Source organism: Siniperca chuatsi, linkage group LG23, assembly GCF_020085105.1.
Source record: "Siniperca chuatsi isolate FFG_IHB_CAS linkage group LG23, ASM2008510v1, whole genome shotgun sequence".
Lineage (NCBI taxonomy): Eukaryota > Metazoa > Chordata > Actinopteri > Centrarchiformes > Sinipercidae > Siniperca > Siniperca chuatsi.
Genome location: NC_058064.1, coordinates 21,466,329 through 21,488,876, shown reverse-complemented (window position 1 = coordinate 21,488,876; position 22,548 = coordinate 21,466,329). Strand labels below are relative to the sequence as shown.

General features: G+C 41.0%; 1 long non-coding RNA gene across 2 annotated transcripts; it reads left to right on the top strand.

The window, feature by feature from the left end:
* Positions 1 to 15,977: 15,977 nt before the first annotated feature.
* LOC122871181 lies at positions 15,978 to 22,222 on the top strand. 2 transcript variants are annotated; one of them, XR_006376813.1, is made up of 3 exons: positions 15,978 to 16,086; positions 16,424 to 16,914; positions 17,093 to 22,222. It is a non-coding gene; the product is annotated as an uncharacterized LOC122871181 (long non-coding RNA). The 2 variants fall into 2 exon arrangements; XR_006376814.1 differs by having other exon boundaries at positions 16,030 to 16,165.
* Positions 22,223 to 22,548: the final 326 nt, after the last annotated feature.

Below are 22,548 nucleotides of genomic sequence, written 5' to 3'. Positions count from 1 at the left end.
CTACATTAGTGTCTGTTTATAAGGACTCTTCTTCCATCTGCTGTGTACCTAAAGTACACAATAACATCTATCTTAATACAAATTTTTAATCTTAACTACAAATTTGTAATCTAATTTGTCAGCATTTATACTGTCAATGGCTATAGTAAACAATTTATCAGAAATAGCTACAATAGCATTATTGGCATCTAAATCTCAACAGCCAATTCAAAGTGTAAAATGAACAGAATACCAAGCTTATAAAAGCTGTTTAATGTCACTTTGATATCATTTGTAATTTTCAAACAAGTGAGCTTCTCTCTCTGTGTCAAATGTCAATGGCAAACTTCTCAGAACAGAAGTTTTACTTCAGCTCGATTTTAAGTAATACAAAAAACTGAGTTGTAGCGACTGGCATTCAAAATGTATTACGATTACAAGAAGAAATACCATTTCCACACATGGCCTCTAATATTTCTTCCACCGACTTCGTCTGGATGCCATCTGATGTGTCTGTTGATCATAAGACATTAAACCATGACACAAAGATGAAGTTTTGGTCATATTATTTACAATGCTATACAAACATTCAATAACTGTAGTCAAATGTGCTGTGTAATGAGGCCGAATGACCACAGTTAAATATCTAGTAAAGGATACTTCTTACGTGTAATGTTAAATATTTAAGAGATAAGATCAAATAAAAACAACTGGGCATACCTTCTGCGTCCATGTCCTCTGCTTTGTCAGTGGGGTTGGTGCTGCATCTGATTCATATGCAAATCCTATTCATAGGCAAAAAAGAAACACTTATGTAGTATGATCATAACAAATAATTGGTCTTCCTGCATTGCTGGAGAAAAACAAAAACTCACACAGCAGTATCAATGAAGGAATGTTTACAGGAATGTTAGACATATAATTGAATTACTGAACAGTTTTATGAGCATGAAAAAGATGTAAACCATTGCCATCACAGTCACTAGAGTCACATTCAACTAAACACCTACAGGATATTCTGGAGAGGTGCCTTAGAAAATGTGTTCCACTTTAATCATGAAAACTCCAACTGAGGAATAGTGCCACAGCCCAACAAGTGTTAAAGACAGAATCTATAACAAAATGCAATAAAGCTGTTCTGGATGTTTGCAACGGCCCAGCACTATACAAGGATGTAGGCCTGTGTTATTTTTTTAGTTACCTGGTTTTTCCCACTTTGCATAGAGCCAAATGGCATGTAGAAACAAACTGCCACTGTTAATATCACTTATTTCAAATGAAATAAGGGTAGGGGAGCTTTCCAGGACCTCTGGCTTCCTCTGAAAGACAGGGGCACACACATGCATGCACACATTACACAAATTTACACTGTTTGACAATTCTGACTTTCCTCTCCTGTCACAATCTTCTCGTTGATGGGCACATCAGAGAAATAATTTATTAATTCAATAATAATGCCACTGATTCATGGAAGCATATTAGGTTATTAAGATATAAGTGTAAGCCATTTCTTTACATTAGTCTAAAAAGTGTTAGAAAATATGCTTATTATATTTTTGATCCTACACTTTTTTAAACAGTACATTGACTTGATATTTGGTACTGAAGAAAACAGCCATGGTTAAATGATAGTATTTGCAGCTGTAAAAAGAAATGCAGATGAGCAGAACTCAGATGAAAGAAATTGGGTCTCCAAGTCCACTTTGTGGCTATGAAAGAGTTATTACTCCTTTTTAATAGGATGGTGAAGGATGCAAGAACATGTAATTTCTCTGCACTTATTTCTGCCCATCAGCACAACCCAGATTCCTTTTTAAGACTGTGGATCAGTTAGTTAACCCAGCCTCTCCTTGTGTCCCTGCTGATTGTGATGCTGAATGTGAAAAGTTTCTTTTGCATGTTGGCGGTAAGGTGGAGTTAATAAAATCTGATATCACCGCCAATCCTGCCTTTTTAGATGTGTATCACCCGCTCAGGGATTCTTTGAGCAATTTTTCTGCTGTTACTCTGCCTGAACTCGCAGACATCATGTCTCTTATGAGAGTATCCTCCAGCCCTCTGGACAAAATCCCAACTAGGTTTCTATTGGAAGTTATGGATTGTATTGCGCCCTTTTTACTAATTATTTTTAACAGCTCGCTGTCTACTGGCTGTGTCCTAGATTACTTTAAAACAGCTTGTGTCCAGCCAGTCCTAAAAAAACCTGGGCTTGATCCCACCCTCCTGGACAACTATCGCCCAGTCTCCAAACTGCCTTTTATTTAGAAGATTCTCGAAAAACTTGTATCTAAGCAGCTTCTTGCTGCTGTGGAAAACAATAATACCTTTGAAAAGTTCCAATCTGGATTTCGTCAACACCACAGCACTGAGACAGCCCTTCTTAAAGTCACTAATGACCTTTTGGTCAAGCAAAGGAGCACCTTCAGCGGAAGACTCATCCCCCCAAAAAGCACCACAGAGCGCCACAGGAAGTCATTCCTGCCTGTGGCCATCAAACTCTTTAACTCCTCCCTCTAAGTGTTAGTCTGTATGACCCTAGGTCACTAAACTGGACATTGATCATTACATCTCTGCCATACTTGAATAATTGTGCAATATTCTGTGTACTACTCTTCCGTGCAATATTTAGTTTTCCCATGTTAGTCCGTGCAATATTTAGTTTTCCCATGTTAGTTTTTCCTATTTATTGACATTGATATTATATACCTCCATTACTGCTGTGCAATATCTTAATAATCTCAATAAGCTACACTTAACTTCCACTGCTTATTACTTATTACTTATTTTATTACATTGTATTATTATACTGTATTATCATCATCAACCGGTAAACCCACTTGGTACTTCACACATATTTTATCTTATACTTATACCCACCTGGTACTTAATTTATTTTCTGACCTGTTTTTATAGTGTTTTATAGTGTATTATATTTTTTGCTAGTACTTTCTCCTGTGTGCACTGACGTAAAGGCGAGCTACTGTAACAAAGAGTTTCCCTTCGGGGATCAATAAAGTATTTCTGTTTCTGATCCTGATTCTAATTAATGAATGCAGATGCATGCATGTGCTCAATTCTTGTGCTACTGGACTGAAGTGCTGCCGTTGACACAATTGATCATGGCATTCTTTTAGATAGACTGAGGCAATGGGTGGGCATATCTGGCACTGCACTAGACTGGTTCTCATCTTATCTGTCCAATAGGAAATTCTGTGTCAGCATTAATAACTTCATGTCATCCTTTTCCCATATCAAGTACGGTGTGCCTCAAGGTTCAGTTCTGGGACCAATACTGTTCTCCTTATATATGCATCCCTTGGGTGATGTCATCTGCAGACATGGGATTTCTTTTCATTGTTATGCGGATGACACACAGTTGTACCTCCCTGTCAAGTCCACTGACCTTAGTATGCTGAGTTCTCTGCAGGACTGCCTGTCTGACATAAAAAATTGAATGTCATTACATTTTCTTCAGCTCAATTGAAATAAAACTGAAATCCTTGTTATTAGACCCCAACATATCACAAAACAAATACTGCCGTCTACTGGTAACCTGTCACAACATCTGAAGCCTGTTGCAAGAAATCTTGGCAATTTATGTTTTGAGCAACATATCACTAAGCTTGTCCAATCATGTTTTTATCACATCAGAAACATTGCAAAAATACGATCTATTTTAAGTCTTGCTTGTGCATTCTTTTATCTCCTCACGCCATGATTATTGTAAAAGTCTGTTCACTTGTCTTAATCAAAAAACTGCAGACTGTACAGAACTCAGCTGCTAGGCTGTTAACCAGGACCAAGAGGTACGACCACATCACACCTGTTTCAGCCTCTTTACAAATTCCACCTAGAAATTTATAATAAATAATAATGTAATGGAGGTGGTAATATTAATATTAATAAAGTAATAATAATAGGAATGATAGTCATAGGAATAATAATGACATTAACAGTAACAAGGCCAATAACAACAACAACAACTGGAGATGGTGTCTGCCTCCTGAACCCAAACTAGGACCTGATTCCACAGGAGGGGAACTTGATAACTGAAGGCTCTGGCTCCCATTCTACTTTTGGACACTCTAGGAACCACAAGTAACCCTGCATTCTGGGAGTGCAGTGTTCTAGTCGGGTAATATGGTATTATGAGATCTTTAAGATATGATGGTGCCTGACCATTAAGAGCTTCATAGATGAGGAGAAGGATTTTAAATTATATTCTGGATTTTACAGGGAGCCAGTGCTGAGAAGCTAATATTGGAGAAATATGATCTCTTTTCCTAGTTCTTGTCAGTACACGTGCTGCAGCATTCTGGATCAACTGGAGAGTCTTAAGAGACTTATTCGGGTAGCCTGATAATAAGGAATTGCAATAATCCAGCCTGGAAGTAACAAATGCATGCACTAGTTTTTCAGCAACATTTTGAGACAGGATGTGCCTGATTTTTGCAATGTTATGTAGATAAAAGAAGGCAGTCCTTGAAGTTTGTTTCATGTGGGGGTTAAAGGATATATCCTGATCAAAGATAACTCAGAGGTGCCTTACGGTGGTGCTATGGGCAAGGGCAATGCCATCTAGAGTAACTATATCTTTAGATAATGTGTCTTGGAGGTGTTTGGGGCCAAGTACAATAACTTCAGTTTTGTCAGAGTTTAACTTCATAAAACTGCAGGTCATCCAGGTTTTTATGGCATGCTTGAAGTTTAGCTAACTGGTTAGTTTCATCTGGGCTGACTGATAGATATAGATAGATAGATAGATAGATATAATTGGGTATCATCCACATAACAATGAAGGTTTATGGAGTGTTTCCTAATAATATTGCCTAAAGTAAACATATGTAAGGTGAATAGAATTGGTCCAAGCCCAGAATTCCATGACTAACTTTGGCGTTCACGGAGGACTCACCGTTAACATGTACAAACTGATATTTAGTTTAGGTTTAGGGTTGATAAATAGGAGTCGAAGATGACTGCAACTCCACCTCCTCGGCCAGTGCCTCGAGGAATGTGAGTATTAATATCACTGGGTGGAGTGGATTCATTTAGGTTAACATATTCTTCATGACCCATCCAGGTTTCAGTAAGACAAAATAAGTCAAAATGTATATACTCTGATATTAAATTGTTCACTAGTACAGCTGTAGATGACAGAGATCTGATGTTTATATACAGTGGTGTGCAAAAGTGTTTGCCCCCTTCCTGATTTCTTATTTTTCTGCATGTTTGTCAAACTTAAATGTTCAGATCATCAAACAAATTTAAATATTAGTCAACGATAACACAACCCTGTGTGAAAAAGTGATTGCCCCCTAAACCTAATAACTGGTTGGGCCACCCTTAGCAGCAACAACTGCAATCAAGCGTTTGCGATAACTTGCAATGAGTCTTTTACAGTGCTGTGGAGGAATTTTGGCCCACTCATCTCTGTAGAATTGTTGTAATTCAGCCACATTGGAGAGTTTTCAACAGATGGCCGGACATTCTCCTTCAGGAGTTTTTGGTAGACAGCAGAATTCATGGTTCCATTTATCACAGCAAGTCTTCCAGGTCCTGAAGCAGCAAAACAGCCCCAGACCATCACACTACCACCACCATATTTTACGATGTATGATGTTCTTTTTCTGATATTGCGGTGTTACTTTTACGCCAGATAAAATGGGACACACATCTTCCAAAAAGTTCAACTTTTGTCTCGTCAGTCCACAGAGTATTTTCCCAAAAGTCTTTGGGATCATCAAGATGTTTTCTGGCAAAAATGAGACAAGCCTTAATGTTCTTTTTGCTCAGCAGTGGTTTTCGTCTTGGAACTCTGCCATGCAGGCCATTTTTGCCCAGTCTCTTTCTTATGGTGGAGTCATGAACACTGACCTTAACTGAGCCACAGCGCTGTACAAGACTCATTGCAAGTTATCACAAACGCTTGGTTGCAGTTGCAACAGGTGACTCCAAACCTTTGAGCAGTAGTGACTCAAAAGCCATGTTTACTTGCGACTTACTTGTGACCACATTTCTTATGGCACAGATTATGACCAGTTTAACCACAGAGTAATTTTGACTCTCTTGTTTTATTTGAGTAATCTTTAGAACTGAAGAGGTAAAATTATCCAGTAAATCACAGGGAAAAAAGCAAAGATCAGAGGAAAGTCTGATAAGAAGATAATTTTTAAGTAGCATAAATATGTTTTGAACATCAGGCCCGTCAGGTCTGCCTTGCAACCCCCAGGTTGGGAACCACTGTCCTAGACCCAAGTGAGAAAGATGCCCAAACAGGTTTGAAACTACTAAGTAGGAATGTGGTTGTTTGCAGTTCTCAGCGAGATGAGAAATTACACGAAGCTTTTGAAAAAGCTTAGAAAAATGTGCTGATCCGCTAGCCTGATATCAGACAGAATTGTCAACTCGTTACACCCCATTTCCATCTTCAAAAGAATCAGTCAACTTGATGGAGTGGGTGGATTCGTAGGTCAGGACCCAAGCAAATGATCCACTATACATATGACTCCATATTTGTCCCTATGAGAAACAGTCACCTCTGTGTGAAGGTTTTTAGGAGAATACATTTCTCACCAACATTTTTTAATCAAATAGAGCATAAGTCTGTCATTCTATTTTTTGTTTATACTTTTATTCTTTTTCTTTACTCAAACAGGAGGAAAAAGTGGTGTATGTGGGATTGAGTCAAAATAAACAGTACAAAAACAGTATGTGTTATATCAGGCTTTGATACACACACAATACTTGTTAGTATGATACATTCATTGTTGTTTTGGGTCTTTTAATGGGATTTGTTAACAATAGGAATATCACATCTTATCAACTGTAAGCTCCATGTTTCTGCCTGTTGCGGTTAGTCTACAGCACCATCGCCTGTCAGAGCTATGTATATGCAGTCTACCTGCCTTCTCATCCTGGGCCACTGCACGGAGCCAGAGATCTTTTCTTCACACAGGAACACACTGAATATAGTCCAGGCCAAAGTTCAAACCTTGGTGCTTTCTGGCTTCCAAATACATAGACAAACTTAGACAAACTACAAGATATTCAAAAAAGCTGGCTTTACCATATTACCATATTATCATTTTGTCATCTCACATATAATACTCTTCTAACCTGAAGCAGTAGTTTGGATTATGTGATAATCTTTTGTTCATTTTATATAATTGTGGGTAAGGTAGCAAAACACACCATATGAGAACTAATAGTGAAGCAGACGTGTGGTGCTACTGGGGAGAGCAGCTGAGTACATCCTGATAAAGCCCTAATAACACTTAGTTCATTATGAGGCTAACTGCCTCCAAAACACTGATATGAGCCAAGTGTTCAGCTCATGAAAGTGGAAGGAGTTGAGAAAAGGTGTACTGAAGATAGTGAAGTAGAATGGTTGAAAGGACAGATTTACATACAGCCATTGGAGAATTCATCTTGGTTTGGTGGTTGGAACATTGAACTGTAACGAATTTGGCTGAATTGATACTGAACAAAACACAACTGCTGCGGATCAGTTATGGCCCTTAATTGCCTGTCCAGATACTGACGGGATGTGGTGTGGTCAGCTGGAGGTGTATTCTGTTTATCTTTTCTAAACTCTGCAATGCACTGGCGATGCACTGAACTCTATATCATCATCATTATAGTCTTTCTTGGCTGTCTTTTTCAGTGTCCTAACACTACATAGAAAGGGAATGAGGAACTCTCTTCCAAAAAAGATTTCCTTATTGCATAGGAGCTTTGTATGTCAAACATATTGCTATTCATCCTCCACAAAACAGTGGGTCAATGTATTAACTACAAGCACTTTTGTGCTTGTAGTTAATACAAGCACATTAGCACAACTCAATTGTGCTAATGGCTCTTGTAGATAGCAACTACAAATTTCCTTTTGTGGATGTTGGTTGCAACAGAAGAATTTCAGATAATGGTGTTTATAGCAGTCCCTGCAAATGAAGACAGAAAATGTACCCCAACCAGCTCCTATTAATGGACATGGTGAACCACTGCCATTTTGTATAGTGGCTGATGAGGCATTCCCTCTGACACCCTATTCTAGAAGAGGACTGGCTGTCCTCTTCTAGAATAGAGATATGCTGTAATTAGCCAGCCATCAGTAGCCGGTGCAGACTGACCAAAGGTACCTCCTCTTAGCTATCTCCCGGCAGCTCCTGAGCAGCTGGGAAACCAGGGAGGCTGGGTGACTGTCCGAAGGAAGCATATCCCTAAGCATAAGCCCATGGTTCAACACCAACCAGTTCACATTTCGTCAAGTTCGTAGTCAAATGTATTCCTGGGGCCAGAGCCAACGTTGAATCCTATTTAAAACTGCTGGCTAAGGATTAGCGTAAATACAGCAAGATTGTCATTCACATTTGTGGTAACAACTTCCTATTACAGCAATCGGAGGCCACTAAATTTAATATTGAGTCGGTGTGTACATATGCATGTGTGTACATATGCCTGTTTTGCTCGGCAATCTGGACACTGAGCAACCTGAAGCCAAATTATATTCAATTACATTCATATTAACGTATGTCATAGGCCTTTGGAGAAGCAGAAACAGTAAGTGAAGGCGATATATCACATGAGTGTTTTAATTGAATTCATTTAATTGTTACTTCGATTTGACAGCTTGTTTTGTTAAGTAGGATTTCATGTAAAAAACTGAGTTAAATTTGGGTGACCCTTCTAATTTACCCATTTTTCGGATGTCAGTTTCCATTCCAGGCCAGTGATAACGACTGATCACCGCATGGTGTGTCTTTTCCACACCACAGTGAGAGCCTACTGCTGTGCATTTCAAGATCTGGTTTGCCTCAGAGGCTGACAGCACCACCTTAGCCAAATGCTCTTGCTTGTCTTTCCTTCTTCGACAAATATATAGAAGAACTCCATCTGGTCAAAAAAAGTTAAATTTAACAACAAATTTACTTGTTTTGACTGATGGTATATATCATTATACTTACCCTTGAGCACAAAATTTAAAGCTCTTCTTTTTATGGTATATCTCTGGTATTTACTGAGGCCCTCTGGAAAGAGTGACAGATGGTAACATTTTTGACATGGCGGTGTCAAAATGGGTTAGCAAAATTTGATATTTGGAGGAAAATCCACCCAAATGTCAAAAATGTTCCCATTGGTCAATATATAATCCATACAGACAATATTTACAGTAATATTCAATAATGTCGCCGTCCGTCACTGCGGTTTTCCAAATGTACAAAGAGATATCAGTGACTGGAATGTCAAAAATGTCCCCATTCATCAATATATTACATAGACATTAACAATAATAATAATAATAATAATAATATTAACAGGGCGCCCCGTTAGTCCCATGTACAAGGTTGAGTCCTTACCGCAGCGGCCAGGGTTCGAATCCAACCTGTGGACCTTTCCTGTCTCTCTTCAGCTATTCCTATCAAATAAAGGCAAAAAGTACCAAATAAAATAAAATAAATAATAATAATATTAATTATTCTGTTTGTCACCTCGTTTTCCCAAATGTCATAGAGGAAATTTTACGAAAGTGCCCCTCTTTGGATTTGACACACTAGCGCGTTTGTGTTCCCATAGGTCAGGAATGGTACCATGCAAAGAACTGAAAATGTCGGGCACATTGACACCATGTCAACTTTTTGACAATGGCAATACTTCCCCATTAATTTTCACCGACAAACGGGAACCTTTCCCTTAACAGTAGTTAGCAGCAGTTATGACCTGATATGTGATATATTGCCCCTTATTCTTTTGGAGTATGAATTTTACAGGTGGAGAGTAATCTCAATTCTTACATATTGCTCCTTTTAAGGCTACTAACAAATCTGTGTTAATCGGCCGCTTATTTGTGTTGGAAACCACAAACCAGTAACAAACCAGAAGCCAGTAATATACCTAAAGGGTCTTAAGTGCATGGACAGTGTAATAGGTAATAGACAGGTAATAGATACTTTTATATGTCCCTGTGGGGACTGAAGCACTGAACCGTTTTGACAGCCGTTGACACCTCGCTCCACTCTCGCGAGAATATGAGAATGGCACTCGCTCGCGCAGCTTTCTGAGATTTCACGCTCACTGAGTCACAGTAACTCTTCATGAATAAACGTTGATTTTTATTTGTTTGTTTGTTTGTTTGTTTTTTTTTTGTTTTAATGTATATAATGATAAATATTTCAAATGCACAGAGCATCAAATGATGAGTTGTCTTGCTCAGTATTTGATTTGACCACTAGATAGAGCCATTGCATACAGAAACCCCCAGTGCCTGTTTGCTGAACTCTCAGACTTGATATGGCTTGAGCAAGGAGGTAGAATTTGGTATTCTACTGCTGTGTGTAATTGTTTTGTGTTTTGGATGTGTAAGAAAAATGAAACCAGACAATCAACACTGAGAATAAATGTAGATGAGATTCATCTCTGTATGACCCATGGGGAACTGCATCAGGACTTTTTTCTCTCGTTTTAATGACTTCTGCCCATATCAGGGGGCTGAAACACCGGATACTAAGTCATGTTAGATAAAAATGTCCACCTAATGGACTGTAATACTGGTTACTGTTACTGGGGTACTCCAGTGGTTTGGTATCGCTCTCTCATAAATTTGGGGGACAGATTTTAAAAAGAATGGTCAAAATCAAAGCAGCTGAGGCTGAGATATCCTGATTTTCAGTCTGTTGTATGGATCAAGCTCCAAAACACTGGATCCTACTTTCGCATAATGAAACTCATCTTTCAAACAAAAAAATCCTCATTCTGAACACAGGTGCTTTCTTTTATAAGAGATAACTGATAACACCAGGTTAGAATTAGTGGTCAAATTAATGGTTCAAATTATTTTTAAAAGCGTTCACTAACAACTTACTTGTAAATGCAACTACTGAGTTTTTGGTCTCTCTCTCTCTCCTCCACCGGTCATAATGTGAGCAGTGTGTCCCCCCCAAAGCTGATGAAATGGAAAGACATGGAGAGAGAAAGAAAGGTGTTCACTAGTCAGTGATAAAAGTGAGTTAGCAGTAAAGGAAGAGATAGTCATTAATTACTGTGACCACTCTTGACAGGACTGACTCCACCAGACACTGCAGCTCTGCACTGTATGGATACTGTCACATACACACACACACACACACACACACGTTTATTTCTACGTCCTGAAAGACCTCAGAGGGAGGCCTGTTGCTGAGCTCTTACATAACACCTGATGCCTCCTGACCAGGCAGACCAATCAATAACGGCCAGCGCAGAGGGAGACGTGTCAGCCAAAGCAGAGTAGCCTGATGGGAAGATGAGACAGACCTTGATCAGACCTGCCTGAGGGAGCAACAGCCAACGTGAAAAAGCTTAGTATGGCTGTCACTAAATATGACAAGGAATGCTACTTAGACATAACTGGTTAGACAGATTAGTAGAGGCAGTCACCTGGGCAGTCAGTCACTCAACAAAAAAAAAACATGCTGTCAAGTATTACACAACAACAACAAAATATTTTACCAAAAAGATTGCATTTATGTGTCTTTTATCATAAATAGAAGAAAACACTGCAGTGCATGCTCCCAAAAAGTTAATAAGTAATCTTATCTCATTAACTACAGATGCATTTATTTTCCAAAGCATACTATCAGTTTTTAAGTTTATTTCTTAACTTTCATACAGCCATTGGTTTCAGATCATTTCAGCCTTTGAAAATCAACTTGCAGACACTTGAAACTTGCTTCAGATAAATAATCTACAGTCACACTCGCAATTCTGGAGTACTAGTCCTTTTTTAATTTATTTAGTTTTCTGCATAAAAACAGTCCACCTTGGAATCCACCTTAGAAAATCCACCATGTGTAATTGTAGAATTACAATTACACATCCATACACGGTGGACTTCATCACCCCCCCCAAATTCCCACAAATTACTTCTAGTTAGATAACTTGGATAAAACGGTGTAGTCCCTTATTCGTCCAGGAATGTTCCATCGTAGAAAAGGTTTCAATCGTAGTCATCTGGACACTGTTTTCAGAATCAATGTTTCCCTTTTGTCCTGTTTTTTGGCTCTTTTAACTTTGTTGAGAGCCCAAGTAGGATACCCACAAGCTGAGAGAGCATTCTGAACATGCCTTTCCTCTTTCTTCTTACCCTCTGAGCCGGTGGGCACTTCTTGGGCTCTATGTTGTAATGTCCGGATTACACCCAGCTTGTGCTGTAATGGATGGTGTGAGTCAAAGAGCAAGTATTGATCCGTATGTGTTGGTTTCCTGTACACTTCTATCTGGAGCTTTCCGTCCTCTCCTCTGAGTGTAGAACAATCAAGAAAGGCCAGACGGTTCTCTTTGGCATCCTCTCGTGTGAACTTGATGTTGGGGTCCACAGTATTGATATGCTCTGAGAACGCTTCCAAGTCTTGTTTCTTGATCTTCACAAAGGTGTCATCCACGTAGCGGTACCAATGACTTGGTGGTGTGCCTGGGAACGAGGATAATGCCTTCTTCTCAAACTGTTCCATGTACAGGTTGGCCACAATGGGAGAGACCGGAGAGCCCATAGCACAGCCGTGAATCTGTCTGTAGAAGTGTCCCCGGAATTGGAAGTAGGTTGTGTTAAGACAGATGTGTCGTAGAAAAGATTTCAGTCGTAGTCATCTGGACATTGTTTTCAGAATCAAGACGTTTCGGCTCCCATCCGGAAGTCATTCTCAATTGTGAAGAAATGGGACGGGAATTGGAAATTTAAACTACCCTGTGTTACATAAGCCCTGCCCTCAGGAAGGAATCTGCTTGAGTATCTGTTAATAGCTAGTTTCACCTGAAACTGACCTAAGAGTTTCCAAGATGGCCCAGTAATCAGTAATCAGGCCTATTGTGTCGTAGCGGGGTGCTGTATGGAGGTAAGTGGACCCAAAAGCAGATGACGAGGAAGTGGTCTCAAGGTGAAGTAGCCGGAACTTCCGTGTTTATTGTGGGGTGGTATGCAGGCAAGTACAGGCAGACAAAAGGCAGATAAGTTACCGGCTAGCAGAGGTGAAAGCAGGGGCGTGAGTCCAAGGTGGGCGGAGGGGGTTCGGAGGAGGGATTCAAGGGCCAGGTGGGAGACTTGGGGCGGACGGCCCGGGGGCTGGACAGGTGCAGAGCTGGGGACCTCAGAGCTGATCTCCCGAGGTCCGTGATGGAGACTGACATCATCTGAAGACCAGACAGAAGACCGGCGGCGAACACTGAGAGTCACAGGAGGCCGATAGCGAAGGCAGAGCCCTTCTGGAGGCCGCCGGCGAAGGCAGAGAGTCACAGGAGGCCGGCGACGAACACGGAGCCCTTCTGGAGGCCGGCGACGAACACGGAGAGTCACTGGAGGCCGGCAACGAAGATGGAGCCCTTCTGGAGGCCGGCGACGAACACGGAGAATCTCTGGAGACCGCCGGCGGACGCTGAACCTTCCGGGAGGCCGGCAGCAAAGCCTGAGAGTCTCTGGAGGCCGATGGCGAGGACTGACCCTTTCTGGAGGCCTGCCCATCCACTCAGGGACCAATGGCGGTACAGCGGGGCCGGGGACTGGCAATGAGACGTCAGGGTGTGGAGCCGGCTTTTAGATGCAAATGCACGACGCTCTGTAATCCTGAGTTAGTGTGTCGTCTGTGCTGATAAAGTCTTTTGTGAAGTGGCTGTTTGGTCTCACCTATGTACCGCTCTTTGCAGTCTTCCTCACTGCACTGAATGGAGTAGACAACATTGCTCTGTTTCTGTGTGGGTAACTTGTCCTTAGGGTGAACGAGTTTCTGTCTTAAAGTGTTGCCTGGCAACACTTTAGACAGGCAACACTTTAAGACAGAAACTCGTCTTAAGACAGTGTCTTAAGACAGATGTCTAATAGTTTGCAGATGTGTTCAGGTGTAAGCTTCAGGGCCTAAGCAACACAGATTAGCTTAAATTTCTGAGTTCTCAGACCATTTTCAGAATTGAGAATGATGGGAGCCGAAATGTCTTGATTCTGAAAACAGTTTGATGACTACAACTGAAACCTTTTCTATAATCCAAAAAAGACCAACATAAAAAAAATAACAGGAGCCCAACAAAGGTAAATCCACATAGAGGCACAGGAAAAATACAGGACTGATGACAACACATATACACTGCAATACTGTAGAGCTGATGGGGGCGGTCAGGCTGTGAAGATGATGAAGCCTGTTTAACAGAGAGCATGGAACAGAAACCACCAGGGGAGGATTTAAAAGCCTCCTAACAGCACCCTGACACTGGTTGCTAAAGCCCTGAAAAGACAAATGTCTGTCAATGTGTGTGTGTGTGTGTGTGTGAGTGTTTTAGAAATACTAGTGCATTGCCCATTTAAAGCGTGCCTGTTTGGAACGTGCCTGTTCTGGTATTGCTGCGTCAGTGCATAGAAAAATGAATACTGTTGATTTGAGGTGTGAATGAGTATACACCAACAACATGAAATACACTATCATTCTATTAAGTAGGCCTACTGTAATAGTTATATCATTCTCATTTCAAGTTTAATGAGTTTTAAAAATAAAACGGATTCAATCATTTGCATCCAAAAAAAAAAGTGGATCGATCATATTGGGCTCTCAGATTGTTTATTTTCTGTGCCTTTAGTTTGGATCATTTGAGTGGGTATATTTGCTCCAAAGATTTGTGCTTATATGAGACATAGTGGTTTTGAACTGCCTGTGGGAACTAGGCTAAAAGCTGTCGACTTTTCTCTTAGAGCACACGCCAGAAAAATGTTTCTCTGATCCCCGTCCAGCTCTGATCACAGGCTATGCTCATGCTCATGGTTTTATTATTATGGAGTACAAAATATCTGAAACAATTTTTTGGTGAAAACAACTCATGCAGGGACTTGAGAATTTAATGAACACTCACACTCAATATTTTCAGTAGTTTTTGCGTTATTTGACTATTTTCAGGTTATTATTTCCAAGTCATCAAATTTTATTCTGAGTAAGAATATCTACTCACGCTAATCCAAATTCATTCCAGGTTCAGAGAAATACTCCACTCCAGCAGCAGAGGGACACCCCGCTCTTTCCTTAGCCGTATTCGGTCCAAATCAGGCTTTGTAGTGATTAGCCGCAGGGTTATGCGGCGGTGTGTGCGGAGTGTTTATTTGTGCTTTAAAATGTAACTGTTGTGAAACAAACAAATCAACAACAACAAATCAGATAACATTGTATTTCTCTGATTCATGGTCTTGCTACCGGCGCTCCCTCTCTGCATTCACTCTCTAGGTCGCTCGACCACCACTGTCTCTCTCTCTCTTAAACGAATCAACACAAACCAAAGGAAGCTTCTTGGTATCACTATTTTTCAGCATAGACTGCAAGCCAGAAACAGACCTTGAAACTGGGTACACGAAATAAACCATGTGAGGACACAACTGGGAGAGTATCATAGTTGGTCTATGAACTCCGCCTGGACAGTGCCTGGTTTCAGTGATATTTCAGGATGACTGTGGAGCAGTTTGAACGGTCTGATCGCCGGATTGGCCACTGGAGCATGACGTCAGGTTACTCCTGGACAGCATACTCTGTGCTCAGACGCAGAGCTGTGTGGCTCACTTTCCACTTGTTTATTCAAAGTTTATTACTAAGTTTATTAATATTAAACGTGTCATGTCCAAACGAGTTTTAGCTGTCTACTTAATTTTCTCTGACTTGCTGTACAGTTCTGATCTCCGCCTCTGCATGCAGCACAGCCCTGAAGCCCCACCCCACCCTGCTGCTGCAGAGTAACTCGGATCACTTCTTTATTCAAAGTTTATTAATATTAATAAATTAATATCACCAAATTTGACACTGCACTCAGGTGTCATGTCTCACTTTGCTCCCTAGTTTATATTCTTCTTTGTTTCATGCCATTCAGTGTTTCCTGTTTTATTTTGTAATACTGACCTCCTCTTGTTTCAGTCACTTTACTTCCTGCCTTTGTGTGTTTCCTGCCAGTTTTGATTGTCTGCCCCTGATTTGTTTCACCTGTGTCTTGTTATCCTCCCCTCATTTGCAGGGAGCCAAATGTGCTTTGCATCCCCCAATGTGGAGCATATCTCCCCACAAGGCCTTCACTGAATCAGCGTGGTACCTTTTTTGACTGAGAGTATCAACAACAATTGTGAGTTTATAGTCCCAGACATGGATGCTTCTTACTGTGATTCTTTGAATCTATCTATCTACACTTGTACATACAGCATGTAAGTTTCAAGGTTAATTTATTTGTCATTTTACAACACAGTGTTGCACAGTGAAATTAACACTACACACAGAACATATATATAAAGATTTAAAATTAGAATACAATAAAAACAATATATATTATATACACACAAGTATGTACAGTATGTGCAATATCAGTGTAATATGAGTATTTTAAATTATAGTACAAAAAGTAAGACTTGCATGCTGCAAAACTAGCATAACAGAAAGTTCCATTTCATTTGTTTATGGTGGAGTGCGGAGGATGAGGTGGAGTTGAGGAGTCTCACAGCCTGTGGAAAGAAGCTGCTCTGGTAGTCTGGTGTGACTGGAAGCGAATACTTCTGTATTGCTTGCCAGAAGGCAGCAGGGTGAACAGGCTGTGGCTGGGTGGGTATAGTCTTTTAGTATTCTTTGGGCTCTGCGCAGGCACTTCACCTCTCCGATATCACTGATGCCAGGTACATTGGTACCAGTGATGTTCTGGGCGGTTTTAATCACTGACTGCAGAGCCTTCTTGTCCTTGGCTATGCACATCTCATGCCAGTTTGTAATATTTTCAGTCAGGATGCTTTCCATTACTCCTCTGTAAAAGTTAACAAGGACTTGGAACGGGAATTTTGCCTTTTTAAGTGTACTTAACAAATATAGCCGTACAACCTAAAACTGTTCACGTGCTCCATCTCAGCTCCACTGATCCCCCTCCTTTTTCCTAAAACCAACAATCAGCTCGTTTCATCGGGACAAGGTAAGAGATTATTTGAACCATGTCGGTGTAAAAATATTGGTTGTGTTATAAGCGTTCAGAGAGGATTATCATCGAGTGTGTGGCTGAGAACACTTTGAGATGAGTTTGTCTATATTTGGTCACAAAGACTTACTCTGAATGCAGGGCTGGTAGTACATCGTGTGTTTGTATATTGCAGGTGGACAGAGGAAGCGGGAGCCGGCTTTATGGGTGTGAGCAGAATCTGTTTTTTTTTTGTTTTTTTTAGCATGAGAGGGTGGAGAGAGAGAGACCGAAAGATGGATAAAGGAAAAGAGATTTAAAGCATTCCCACAGTCTAAACTCCCACAGGGCCTGCAGAGTCGTTGCTCTCCTGCTATGTTTCAAATGATTCAGCTGTCAAGTTGGCTGGCTCAGGATTTAATTTCATCACACAGAGGACAGGCCTCTCTTCTGTTTAACTTTCACTATTGCAAGCTGCAGTTCGATCAATCCCAAACTGATCAAGAGCAGTGACATCAGTGTGTGTCAGACTGGTAAAACAGTAGTTAAATTAGTGAGACAACATGTGATACCATTGATCTGATATTTTCTTTCAAATAGCTCAGCCATTAGAACAAACTCTTAAAGGCCTGTCAATCACTCATCCTTAAAGTCCAACTGAAATTAAATTTTTATTTCAGCTTGTGGCGATCGCCCAAATTATGTTGTTTGTAAATAATAAGAAAATTACCCTGACCCGTCTTTTTCCCCACTCACTTCCACACATTTACCAGTCCTTTTAACCAGTGATATGGCTCTGAAGTGGAGTATTTTTGTTATATGAACTGAACTGAACTGAATTGACAACCGAGAAATCCTGAAGTGGATTTTTTTTGTTTTTACTTTTTTTAAAACCCAAACTGAAATGGGACTGAACTATAACTCTGTCTTTCTTTATCTTGGCTTGAATATAACATTGGAAAATTGAACTGAACGTATGGTTGAGTTTATTTGAATTGAGTGTTTTTATTCCACTGTCTCACAAATTTATTATACATTTGTTTGTGTTGTGAAATATTGACCAGGGGTAATGTGTATGAATGCATGTATCCTTTTTTTTTTTTTTTTTTTTTACTGGTTTTAACTGGGTCAAACTGCTTCAAAAATAAATGGCGCCCAACAACAAAAGAAGAATTACTAAAAAACAAAAGATTCCTTCCTTCAAGAAAAAGCAACACAAGAGACTCAGACTCTGTTTTGGTGAATGTGTCTTTATTGCAAGTTGAATGAAAATAATAAATGGAATTGTGTGTGGACAAACAATGGCTTCAGCAATGGAGGATATTTTGGAGTCCCTCAGATGAACACGAAACAGGACCTAATTCAGACAGTTCTGTGTTAGGTGCTGGAAGAATAAGGGAATCTGTACAAATCTCTGATTCACCAAGAACAAGTTAATCATTATTGGACATGGATTTCTGTGGAGACCCAGACCTGATGCTGCCTCTGCTTACTTTGCCACAAGGTGGTGCTGCTTCTTCAAATGCCAGGACTTCAGAGCTCACGCAATCAACACAGGAATCTTTGCATGTGAAAATACAGGGAGAAATCCAGTCACTTGCAATGGATCAAAGCAACCACAAGGAGGAGCTCAAGCTCACTTTAACTGTATTTTCAAAAGACATCACCACATACTATGATAAGCAAGTGTAACAGTTAAAGACAACAATGGATAAACAATTCCGCTTCATGCACGATCAATTTACAGTTAACTTAAACTGGCACTGGAAGCACCACCATGCAGAGCTATTGAAAGAGATCCTAAGTCCCATGACCCAGAGTGTCAATCACCTACAAACAGAAGTCTAGAAATGCTCCCAACGTCTTGAAGGCATGGTTAGTGATATGTCCACTATGATAAAAAAAATCAAAGTCTCTGTATGTCTGCCTAAGTTCAAACCGGTCCTATTAGTGATCAACCAACACTCCAACAGCGGACACACTTGCAGTCCAGAGAGTCCAGTGTCTCCACAGGAACGTGCTGTATAGTACAGCCAGGGATTGGTGGGCCGTGACTCTTAAGTACACATTCCTGGACAGACATCCAGTCCAATTTCCTCTCTGCTTTCCTGTCGTAAGATAATGAAGATGAGGTAACGATGCGAGTATCAGGGACTTTGCTTATATGTACCGGTCTTTGTGCTGCCTCTGGAAACCAGACATTACAGAAGAAGCTGTCATAAAACTCATCCTCAGGAACATCAATCCTTGTATGGCCAGCAAACTGCGAAGTGGGGTGAACATGGTGGAGGAGCTGGTCAGGTTGTGACTACAGCTGAGAGGGACTTTGTGACCAGCAGAAAAAACACCTAGGCAAACAAAAAGACAAAGGAGAATCAACTCAAACACTCTCTCAACCATCACACCCCTTGACCTCAGCACAACCCAGCACTACTTCTCAAGTATTTTGCTGGAGGTGTAAAGGTAGCCATCCCCCATATGCATGTCCACATTTTTAACCAGCAGAAAAAACACAAACTTCCCACCACAGTACAAGGCCAGCCACAACAGAGAGCAGAAACAAGTCAACCCTCTGCAAGTGCTCTTGGTCCAACAGAGAATCAGCCAATGGCATCACTTCCCTTCCAATCGTTCACGCCTGCTTATGGACACAGTGCCATCTCTACCTTCAGCAGTCCGCTATTGCTGCAGTTGAAGGTGTCTCTCATTATCAGTACTTGAAAAAGAAAGGCCATCTTGGACACTGGTTCTTCATACACATTAGGTAATGAGCAACTATGGAACAGCATCAAACAATCAGAAGCCACTCTTAATCCATTCCAGAGGCATCCCCTTATACCTGGCAAATGGGAAACCGGACTGGACTTGGATGGACTGAGGTGGAAATATGCCTGTATGGAAAGACGTGGTCAGTACCCATGGTTGTGCTATCTCCGCAACCACTAGCATTCTCTGTAGTGCTGGGATTGGATTAGACAGGCAGGTCTTACTATAAATTTGAAGAAAAGTAAATTCATTTGTACATCCCTGACATTTCTTGGACATTTTGTGTCATCAAATGGGGTTCAGGACCCAGAGAAAACACAGACTGTCCAAAACCTCCCAGTGCCCACCAATAGAAAGTCTCTTGAGCGATTCCTGGGCATGGCTGGATGGTACCATCGGTTTGTGCCGAATTTCTCACAAATCATAGAGCATCTCAATGCCCTAATAAGAAAGAGGGTTAGGTTCTGTTGGTCACGTGAATGTCAAACTGCCTTCGACACTCTTAAAGAGCATTTGATGAATCCTCCTATGTTAGGACATCCCAACTTCAATCTCCCATTCCTAGTTTACACAGATGTCAGTGAGGGAGACCTTAGTGCTGTACTGGTTCAATGAACAGAAATAGGGAAGGAAGAAATTCTGGCTTATAGGAGCAGTAGTCTCAACCCAGCTGAAAAAAATTACTCTGCTATGGAACTTGAATGTCTGGCAGTGGAGAGTTTACCTGGAAGGACGCCTTTTTATAGTGGTAACAGACCACTCTTCACTCCTGTGGGTGTTCAAAACCACCAAACCCAGTACATGACTGATCAAGTGGACTCTCAGGCTCCAGGAGTTCACCTTCACTGTAGAGTACAGAAAGGGAAGATACAACACCATTCCAGATGCCCTGTCTAGAGCTCCAAGTGATTGTAATGAGTCTACTCACAGTCTGCCATGCTTGGAGTCCTCAAAGGACCTACCCATCTCCATTGAAACAGTGAGGAATGCCCAGCATAAGGACCCTGAATGTCAAACACTGTGCCAAAATATTGTGGAGAAGGGTTAACACCAATACCATTTTTACCATCCATTATAAAACTGTGTACTAGATATACATCTAGTCAGGGGGTCCCAATTTGTCTCCTCCGTCTTCCAAGTAACCTGCAAATCATGGAATGTGTCATACAAACTAATATCTGCCAACCACCCTTAGACAAATCTAACAGAACGAATTACCAGGACCTTGATAGCCTCCTAAGTTGGTTTCAGGCATAAACACTGGGATAAAAACCTTGCTGAGCTCAGGTTTGCCTTGAACTCTGCTGTACAGGAGTCCACAGGAGTTACCCCAGCTGAACTCAACCCTCACTGGCCATTTAGGAGACCACAGGATGTATTGCTGCAGCCCCGAGATGCTGTGCCTGATTCTCCGGCTTATCCAAAAATCTCACAGCTCAATGACCTTAAGGCTTTTGTCTCAAGGAACCTTTCTCTAGTCCATAAGCGACAGAAAAGGAACTATGATAAGCATCGCAGACAGATGAATTTGGAAACGTAGCCCCTTTTCTAAGGCCGAGAAGTCATTTACCGCAAAACTTACACCAAAATGGCAAGGATCCTACCGTGATATTCAGCAGGTTGGGCCTCTAAACTATGAGGTGGTTCTGGAGGATAGTGGAGAAGACAGACAGATTGTGCACATCTCACGCCTCAAACTTTACAACCCAACAGCACATCAAGTGGAGGAACAACAACACCAAACAGCGGTTGAAGGAGATATTTGAGGAAAAGACTGAAGATGAGGAGTTCTTTGGATTTCCAGATGCGAGCCCTGCTTCTCCATACCCAGAACTGTACAGACTAAGATCGGGAGTACTGCCCCAACAGTGGCCTGTTGTCTATCTTCCTAAAATGAAATCTTAACCCAGCATGTTGGCACGATATTCTCAACCATTGCTTCTCAGTCTTTCTTCAGTCTCTGTGCGAGCTCGATTAAAATCTTTGAAAAGGAAACATTCCCCTGACCTACGCTCAATATAAAAAACTCAAAAGGCAAAAGAAAATGATCAGACTGTTGGCAGATCCAAAAAAACACCCTAAAAAGCAAACAACAGGCTCTGAGGAAACAATCTGGAGGGTTTCTTTTTCCTCTGCTTTCAGTGGTTGTTCCTATCTTTGGACAGCTAGGAGGACTCATTAAAACTTGACCTAAATTCATGAGTCAAAAGATGTTTTTGGTGTTGCCGCATCAGTTAAACCGTCTGAGTCAGACAGCAACCTCTGCTCCCAATAGCGGGGAAACGATGAGACATGTGGCTGAAAATGATTTTGATGTAAAAATGAGGGCTATATTAAACAAAATGGGGTTGAACGCCTATGATAGATTAATACAATACCCTGCTGCAAAGGTAACTTGCACTGATCAAACAAGGGGAAAAGGACGAACGTCATATGACTCTGACTCTACATAAGAACTCTGGCGTGCAAGAAGAAAAAGAAGAAGCAGATAAAACATTAGTCACGCTGGATGAAACGGCGAATGAGACATGAGATATTACAAAACCTTCTGGCATGCTACCGTAACAATGCAGAGTACATCATGAAGAAATTAGCCAAGAGCAGGGCACATGGACTCCCAAGGGTGAATTTGTGTATAACGGATAAGAAATTGTGCTGAAGCTGACAATTGTGGTACAAAATGGAACCGCATCTCCGTTTTCTAAAAATTGTAGGATACTTTTAGGGTAATGCAAAAAAACGGGGGAATCCAAAAGAATCAAAAACTGGCTTTCCCATCTTCCTCCAGAGTGACCGCCAGCCAGTGCGCTCCTGGCTCGTGTCCAGGGTGCGTGTTGACGATCATGTAGGCGGGAAGTCTAAAGGAACGCTGCAGTTAAGGTAATT